Below are 8,599 nucleotides of genomic sequence, written 5' to 3' on the forward strand. Positions count from 1 at the left end.
AATCCCTCAATTCCTTATCTCCTAATTTATCCCCTCCACTTTCTAACTTATTTGATTTAGTCCCCAATTCCCTCTATGGCCAAATGGCTTGTTATAATAGTAGAGGTAATTTTCATATTAATATTTCAAGATTTATACCTCCATAATTAAATTCAAATTTTCACATAATTAGTTATGCAAATCTTATGGATAGTATTTTAGAGTGAATTTGAGGATGTTATAACAAATGACTAGCATTCACAGGCACAATGTCACACACAACTTTATCTTTATACTTGCCTATGGAGAAAGGAACAACTTTTGCTTAGTCACTTTAACATCACCATCATCATTCATCCATTACAATTTATAAGGATGAGGATACACTAAGGTGGGCAGATTAAATTTATCAATGAAGGTAGTAGAAGCAACATTAGTACAGGTACCACCATCAATAATTGCATTACATACCTTGTTAAGAATAATGCATCTATTATGGAAGATGTTCTCTATTTGCTCTTCCTCTTTTATAGCATGTGCACTTAAGATTCTTTTAACTACTAACATCTCCCCAATATCAGTGTGACGCCCCTTACCCGTCTATTGTATAGCTGAGCAAGAAGTGCCACATTCGGTGCCGGAGCACCCTATCTTGTCTTTTCATGTCTATTATAAATTTAATGTCATTTAAAACAGGTAATTTATGTGTAGAATTTTTTTTTATATCTTATTTCTGTGGAGACCCGGACAGATCCTCCTCTGTTTTATTAGTATCTGGCGGGTTCCACTATCACGTGTTAACATATTCATAGTCATCTCACATATTTCCATATCATATTCTCTTTTATCATATCATTCACAACTATTTATGAGATCTCAAAATGAAGTGTCATCTATTGCATTCATATGGAAATTCATAGATAATAAATTATAAGTTTTCATTTCAAGTCCAAAATGAAATACATCATAAACTAGTAATTACATCATGACTAAATATAATGAACCAAAATACTAGTCTACACATGGGCCCTACCAAAATACAAAAGACCGGTGAGGTAACTGTGGACAATGGCAGATCTCATCAGAGCTCTGTCGATGCACTCTTGAGTGGTCTTCTTTGCGTCTTTGCGGTGCTAGGACTGATCTCCAGTACCTACGCGATGGAAAACCAACGCGCTAAGCATAACGCTTAGTGGTACATAATTTATAATAACAATAATTAAACAATTGAATTAATATCTGCAAATCATAATGTTTGGGTCTTTTACATTTTTATTTCTCTTTGGAAACAATTAACATTATTGGGATCTTTCCTGTTTACTTATTGTGTATTCAGTATTAATTAATTATTATCAATGCCCAAGAAACCTATAACAAATTATAAAAGCTGGATACACGGGAGTATACGGGTTAGACAGCCATATGTCTACCCAATATACATCTGTCAGGCACGAGGCCAGCTGTCAAGCACGAGACCCGCTGTCAGGCTTGTAAAGCCAGAAATAAAGTAGGCACGATGGCCAGTAAGTAGGCATATAGCTTGTAGAACAATCATACCAGACATATATTATCAGTTCATGATTTTCTCGGTGGCGATCGCTATCTATAGTCCCTAATTGGTATACCAATTTATCCAAACTAAATAAATAAGTCTAGGTATACTATGGGCAATTAAACATTTTTAATTAATTTAGCACTATTCACTATTACTATTTTCTAGTACTGTTCATTGGTACCATTAATTTCATATTAATAGGACATTAGTCCCAATTTACATATTTATATCATTTTTAATATTTAATTCTCCTTATGATTATTTTAATTATCATATATAGCATTTTTTCCCATGAGCCTTTCTTTAGGTTCATGTTGATGTATTATCTTTATCAAGGAATTTGACTAGGTTAGGATGTCTATTTAGTCACACTTCCTTCATAACAATTGCTCCTCTATATTTAAACTTGAATTTCAGCTTTTGAATTACTGAATTTGGTGTTATAGAACTCAAGTTATAGTCAAAATACCATAACTGGTCCCTTTGCCTCTATGCTGTCCAGAATTTACAATTTCTGGTCAATAAATTTTGACCAGTCATTTGATCATTTTATTGTCATTTTTAGACTTGGTGAAATTTTAGGTCATTTGGACCAGTATAGAGAGAGTTATGACCAAATGAACACGTACTGTTCATTTGGTCATTTTCTGGGTTGGCAGTTTCAGTGACCCAATTTGTGCTAACAATTTGAATTGGTTAAAGGCAAAACTGGGTTAAGTGGTCTTCATGAAAAGTGTATCCCTATGTCTAAACTTTCCCTTGGTGAAATGTTAGGTCATTTGGACCAGTATAGAGAGAGAAATGACCAAATGAACGATACCACTAAATGTGACGCCCCTTACCCGTCTATTGTATAGCCGAGCAAGAAGTGCCACATTCGGTGCCGGAGCACCCTATCTTGACTTGTCATGTCTATTATAAATTTAATGTCATTTAAAACAGGTAATTTATGTGTAGAATTTTTTTTTTATATCTTATTTCTGTGCAGACCCGGACAGATCCTCCTTTGTTTTATTAGTATCTGGCGGGTTCCACTATCACGTGTTAACATATTCATAGTCATCTCACATATTTCCATATCATATTCTCTTTTATCATATCATTCACAACTATTTATGAGATCTCAAAATGAAGTGTCATCTATTGCATTCATATGGAAATTCATAGATAATAAATTATAAGTTTTCATTTCAAGTCCAAAATGAAATACATCATAAACTAGTAATTGCATCATGACTAAATATAATGAACCAAAATACTAGTCTACACATGGGCCCTACCAAAATACAAAAGACCGGTGAGGTGACTTTGGACAATGGCAGATCTGATCAGAGCTCTGTCAGTGTACTACTGGTGGTGCTGCTGCGGCTGCTAGGACTGATTTCCAGTACCTACGCGATGGAAAACCAACGCGCTAAGCATAACGCTTAGTAGTGCATAATTTATAATAACAATAATTAAACAATTGAATTAATATCTGCAAATCATAATTTTTAGGTCTTTTACATTTGTGGTATCAGAGCTGCTCCGTGTGCAACCTTGAACGATGGTGGGGTAAACCTCAGCGAGGACGTTGAGTCCCATAAGGGGGATGGATTGTAACACCCTAGGCAAATCCCACAACGACAAAACACAGGAGAGATGCTGGGTTTATAAGTTGATGGTTCGTAACCCCTAATGACGCGTTTTAAAACCGTGAGGGCTTCGGCCCAAAGCGGACAATATCACTAGTGGGCCGGGCTGTAACACCCTAGGCAAATCCCACATCGACAAAACACGGGAGAGATGCTGGGTTTATAAGTTAATGGCTCGTAACCCCTAATGACGCATTTTAAAACCGTGAGGGCTTCGGCCCAAAGCGGACAATATCACTAGTGGGCCGGGCCGTTACATTTGTGGTATCAGAGCAGAGGTTTAGGCGGTCCTAAACCTAGATAGATAGAAAGAAATAGTTGTATCACATGCATGGGCCTTTAGATAGAGTCAAGGTGACATTAATGCAGATCTGTTCTTTGTCTGTTTTATAAGATCGATGGCATCTGATCCTTCAGAGCACGGACCTCCAAGACCGATAGAGGAGGAAGTAGAGAGTCACGCACCTGCACCTGCGTTTAGTCAGGGGCATAGTAGCAGTAGAGCAGAATCATCGTTGGGTACTTTAGTAAGGATACAATAGGCCTTCCTAGAACAAATGACTCAATTACTCTGTCAAGTCACTGGAGCTATGCCATCACCTACCCAGCTAGTATGTAGGACCCTAGTAGAGAGAGTTAGAAATGATGAGTAGTTTAGGAGAGACAGGCAGTGCAAGAGAGGGTCTGGACTTGGCCAGTCTAGCACAGCTGCTACAGAGAGCAAGAGACCCAAGGGGTCTCAGGGTTAGATTCAGAGCAGAGAACAGAGGCAGAGGTTCCAATTTGCCCCGAGGAGAGAAGGTCAAATGAGTGTATCAGTTGGCAATTCTATGGGTCCTATAGCATGGAGATCAACCCCGATGCCAGTTTGTACACATTGTGGGAAGAACCACAGAGGAAAGTGTAGATTACTAACGGGTGGATGTTTCAGATGTGGGTCCATAGAGCATTTTTTTTGAGAGATTGCCCATGGAGGAGTGCTCCCACAGCTCCACCACAGACTCAGAAGTCTGCCCCGACAGTACAGAGGGGTAGAAGATTGATGAGACCAGAGGTAGCTGGTACATCACAGAGAGCTTCTAAGACTATAGAACACCCCGAGGCTAAAGTAGCATCCCGCGTGTACGCTATGGCTCGAGAGGAGCCAAATCCGGTAGATGTTATCAGAGGTACATTTCCTAATTATAATACCTTTAAGTATGTATTGATAGACCCTAACTATGTTCACCCCTATACATGCATTGTACCTCCTGTTGAAAGAGGATACCGATAGATGGGTCAGAAGATGACATACTTGTCACCAACCCTTTAGGTCACCAGGTGATTGTAGATTATCAACTGAAAAGGATCGTGTTAAAGATAATAGATGGAAATGAGAAGGAGGCTATATATGAGATGAAAGAAGATGAGTACAGAACCGGTTGAAAAAAAAAAAGAGTTAGTTTATTGGAATATACCGTAGTAACTATGCAATGCTCTTGATGTTTGTGCTGTAAGCTGCAGATTACAGTACCGACTTGGGACTATTATGTAGAGCTACGTATTTTCAATAGTAAATCGAGATAAGGATAAGATTGTAGAACAAGGATTAATAAGACATACTAAAAAAAAAAAGTAAAGTATTATAACACGAAAAGGTGAAAAGACAAGGAGATAGCGGTCCCTCGATTAATTACACTGTGTAAATTTCGAGGACGAAATTTTATTTAGAGGGGAAGAATTGTAACACCCTAGGCAAATCCCACATCGACAAAACATGGGAGAGATGCTGGGTTTATAAGTTGATGGTTCGTAACCCCTAATGACGCGTTTTAAAACCGTGAGGGCTTCGGCCCAAAGCGGACAATATCACTAGTGGGCCGGGCAGTTACAATCAGCATACTCTACTTTTTCATCACCACATGCTTCATGATTCTTTGCCTCTTCACAAGTCTCATCTTCACTCTCTAGCTCCCATTGGGCTTCCCTCAATACCATTACTCTTTTGTTGGAACATTCTGAAGTAATGTGTCCATGGCTAAGGCACAACATTTTATGTCTCTACTTTTTTTGGGAGGGGCTGGATCTACTTCCTTCTCCTTGCCCTTACTCATGCCAATTGGTGCTTTGGTAAACCTTTGTAACATCCTCAAATTACCCTAATGAGTATTCATATAAATTGGGCAATTTCTTAGTAAGTATGCCCAAAATTACCAAAAGAGGGTACTCACATGAATTGTGCAATTTATTGCATATGTAGAGGTTGCTTCCAATGGCATGACGTGTTATTTTTAAGTTATAGCACCACTAAGCATTTTGATTAGCGGAGAATTGTTTAAACTTGTTGCACTCATTTTATATAGGCATTTTAGGATAGTTTTGCATCCATTTTGCCCTTATTTTTTAGTATATTTTATGTTTTTGGATTTATTTTAGCTTATTTGTTAACTTTAGTTACTTTATATTTGATTTTTATAATTTTATTGTTTTTAATAGGTTTTTGTGGCAAATTGAGGGTCAATGAGTGCATTAGAAAGTGATTTGAAGAAATTTGGAACTCCTTGAGCATGGAGGAAAGTTAAAGAAATCAAGCCTTGAAAGATCAAGTTAGCCAAAATTTGCTTGAGACTTTGCTTATGATGTTGCTTAGGGTATGTCATATTGCTTAACCTTAAGCTTGTTCAAGCTGAAAGTCAAGCACGGCTAAAATCCTACGTATTCAAGCTTTTACTCCACAACCTGCCGAGAATTGCTTAAGATCCTGCTTAGGGTAAAGCAAGATGCCTTAAGGTGCACGAGTTAAAAGTCGTCAGGCATGAGCAAAAAAACCCATTTTATTCCAAGCCTGCCGAGATTTGCTGAGGGTCTGCTTAACCTTAAGCAGACAGTGCAACCAGAGGCTAAAATTTACTGAAGAAGCTACTTAGGGTTAAGCAGTATCCTAAGCAGACTGCCCAGAACGTGAATAATGCTGCTGACTTGGATAATTTTACACCTCATTTTTTATTCACTCCTTGGCTCTTATCTATTTTTAGGGCAACCTTTGGGACCATATAAAAGCATCATATTCTAGCTTTTACCATAAGAGGAAAATAGGAAGAAACAAAAGGAAAGAAAATATAAATAGAGAGAGGAGAAGGACGCCATTTTTCTGAGGAGGGGCTGCTGCAACCATCTTTTGCAGCTCCAGAAATCAGAGTTTTGGGTTCTTCTACCGGGGTTTTTCTATTTTTAGTCCTCTTATCATGTTTTTCTTTACTTTGCCATCAATCTTTCTTGTAAATACCAATATGAGTGAGTAAACTCTTTGGATTTCAGAGTTAGGGAAACATGTTTTAGATTAATTTATGGATTTGGACTGGGTATTTTCATATTTTATATAAATATGAGTTTTGATTCCTTCCTTGTGTGCTTGATTTACTTACCTAATGTTGGTACCCATTGGGTATTGTGTTAGTCTTTGATTGAAGGACCTAAAGGTGAAAGTCATTGATAGATAATCAAGGATTAGAACTTAAAATTACCTAGATTTAGAAATAAACTAGGGTTTTAAGAGGAATTAATGATTGGTTACAAAACTTAATGGGTTTTAAAGTAATCAAATAACATACTAAAGTAGGTTTGGTTATTTTATAATACACTTTGGTTTGCTTGAAAAAGATATCAAAGGAATTTAAAATTAATCACCTTCAAACTCTATTTTCCCTTAAAATTGGAAAATCCAAGACAAATTCCAATTAATTTATGCATAAACCCCCAACTCTGGAATCATTTTTAGCATAATTAGACTTTGATTTAAATTACCCATTATTAATTTAGTTCAATTGAATCTAGATTTGGAATTTATTTGCTTGCTCTTTACCCTTTCCAATTAGATTAATCAATTTACTTTGCTTATTTACATTTACCTTGCTTATTTACATTTACCATTTATTCACTAATCATTAGCCCAAATAATCACTTCATTCATAGTTTAGTACTCCAACGATAAATCCTCATGGGAACGATACTTGATTCATCACTCTATTACTTGAGACGACCCGTATACTTGCGCATACGCCTATCAAGTTTTTGGCGCCATTGCCGGGGATTTGATTTTTGTTTGATATTGAACGATTGTTTGTTTGCTTAATTTAAGAATTTTATTTTATTTTATTTTTACCATTTTACTTTGAAAATTTGTTTATTTTATTTTTTAGGTGCTTTATTTTATAAGAAGGACAAAAAGTGAAGAAATCAATTTATTCTTTGATCTGGAAATAGAAAAGACAGCAAGAGCTTTAAAAGCAGAATCTAAGAGGAGAAAAGCTGAATTTAAAGCTCAACAACAATAAGAAAAGAGCACAAGAGCAAGAGCAATTACAAGAAGAAATGGCCAACAATAATAACAACCGCTCTGTGAAGGATCACGCCTATCCTAACATTGGGGATTTCATGCCAAGTATCACAAGACCAAGAGTAGAAGTTAATAATTTTGAATTGAAGCCTGCACTCTGTCAGATGATAGAACAATCACAATTTGGGGGAAGTCCAAGTGGAAGTCCACATGTGCATCTAGCACACTTTCTTGAGATCAGTGATATGTTAAAGATAAATGGAGTTTCTGATGATGCAATTCGACTTAGATTATTCCCCTTCTCTTTGAAGGACCGAGCTAGAGAGTGGTTACATTCTTTGCCACCGGGTTCTATCACAACATGGGATGAACTTTCTCAAGCATTTTTAGCTCAATATTTTCCACCAAGCAAGACAGCTAAGCTAAGAAATGAGCTAACTTCTTTCAAACCTAGAGATGATGAGAGCTTGTATGAAGCATGGGAGAGGTTCAAGGATTTGCAAAGAAGATATCCACATCATGGGATTCCTAAGTGGATGCTTGTTCAACACTTTTACAAGGGAGTTTCACCAGCTATTAGAAGTATAATTGATGCATCTTCTGGAGGTGACCTTATGGAGAAATCTAAAGATGAAGCTTTTTCTGCTCTAGATAAAATTGCTTATAATAACTACCAGTGGAGTTGTGAGAGGAATGAGATTAAGAAACTAGCTGGTATGTTTGAGCTTGATGCTATGAATATGATCAATGCTAAGTTTGATGCTTTGACAAGGAAAATGGACAAGCTAAGCATGAAAGTAGATTCTTCAGCTGGAGGTTCTAATAATTCAATAGAAGTTGGAGCTGCAAATGTCAATAGTGCAGCTGATTTTTCTGCCCTTAGTCAAGATTTTTCAAGTGAGCAAGTGGATTATGTGGGGAACTACAATCAAAGACCAGGTGGTAACCCATTTTCTACAACTTATGATCCAGCATGAAGAAACCACCCTAATTTTTCTTGGGGAGGTAGACAAGGACAACACCAAAATTTTCAGCAACCTTCTGGGTATCAACAACATCAAAATTTTCAACAGAATAGAGGTCTTCCTTCTGGAATTCCTAAACCTCAAAATGCAC

At 36.9% G+C, this 8,599-nt stretch overlaps 1 non-coding gene across 1 annotated transcript; it reads right to left on the minus strand.

Moving 5' to 3' along the window:
• Window positions 1-7,902: 7,902 nt before the first annotated feature.
• On the minus strand, window positions 7,903-8,009 carry LOC131183733 (small nucleolar RNA R71). The gene has a single exon (XR_009151759.1). It is a non-coding gene; the product is annotated as a small nucleolar RNA R71 (small nucleolar RNA).
• Between the last annotated feature and the right edge of the window lie 590 nt (window positions 8,010-8,599).

The sequence above is a fragment of the Hevea brasiliensis genome, chromosome 9 (assembly GCF_030052815.1).
Source record: "Hevea brasiliensis isolate MT/VB/25A 57/8 chromosome 9, ASM3005281v1, whole genome shotgun sequence".
Classification (NCBI taxonomy): Eukaryota; Viridiplantae; Streptophyta; class Magnoliopsida; order Malpighiales; family Euphorbiaceae; genus Hevea; species Hevea brasiliensis.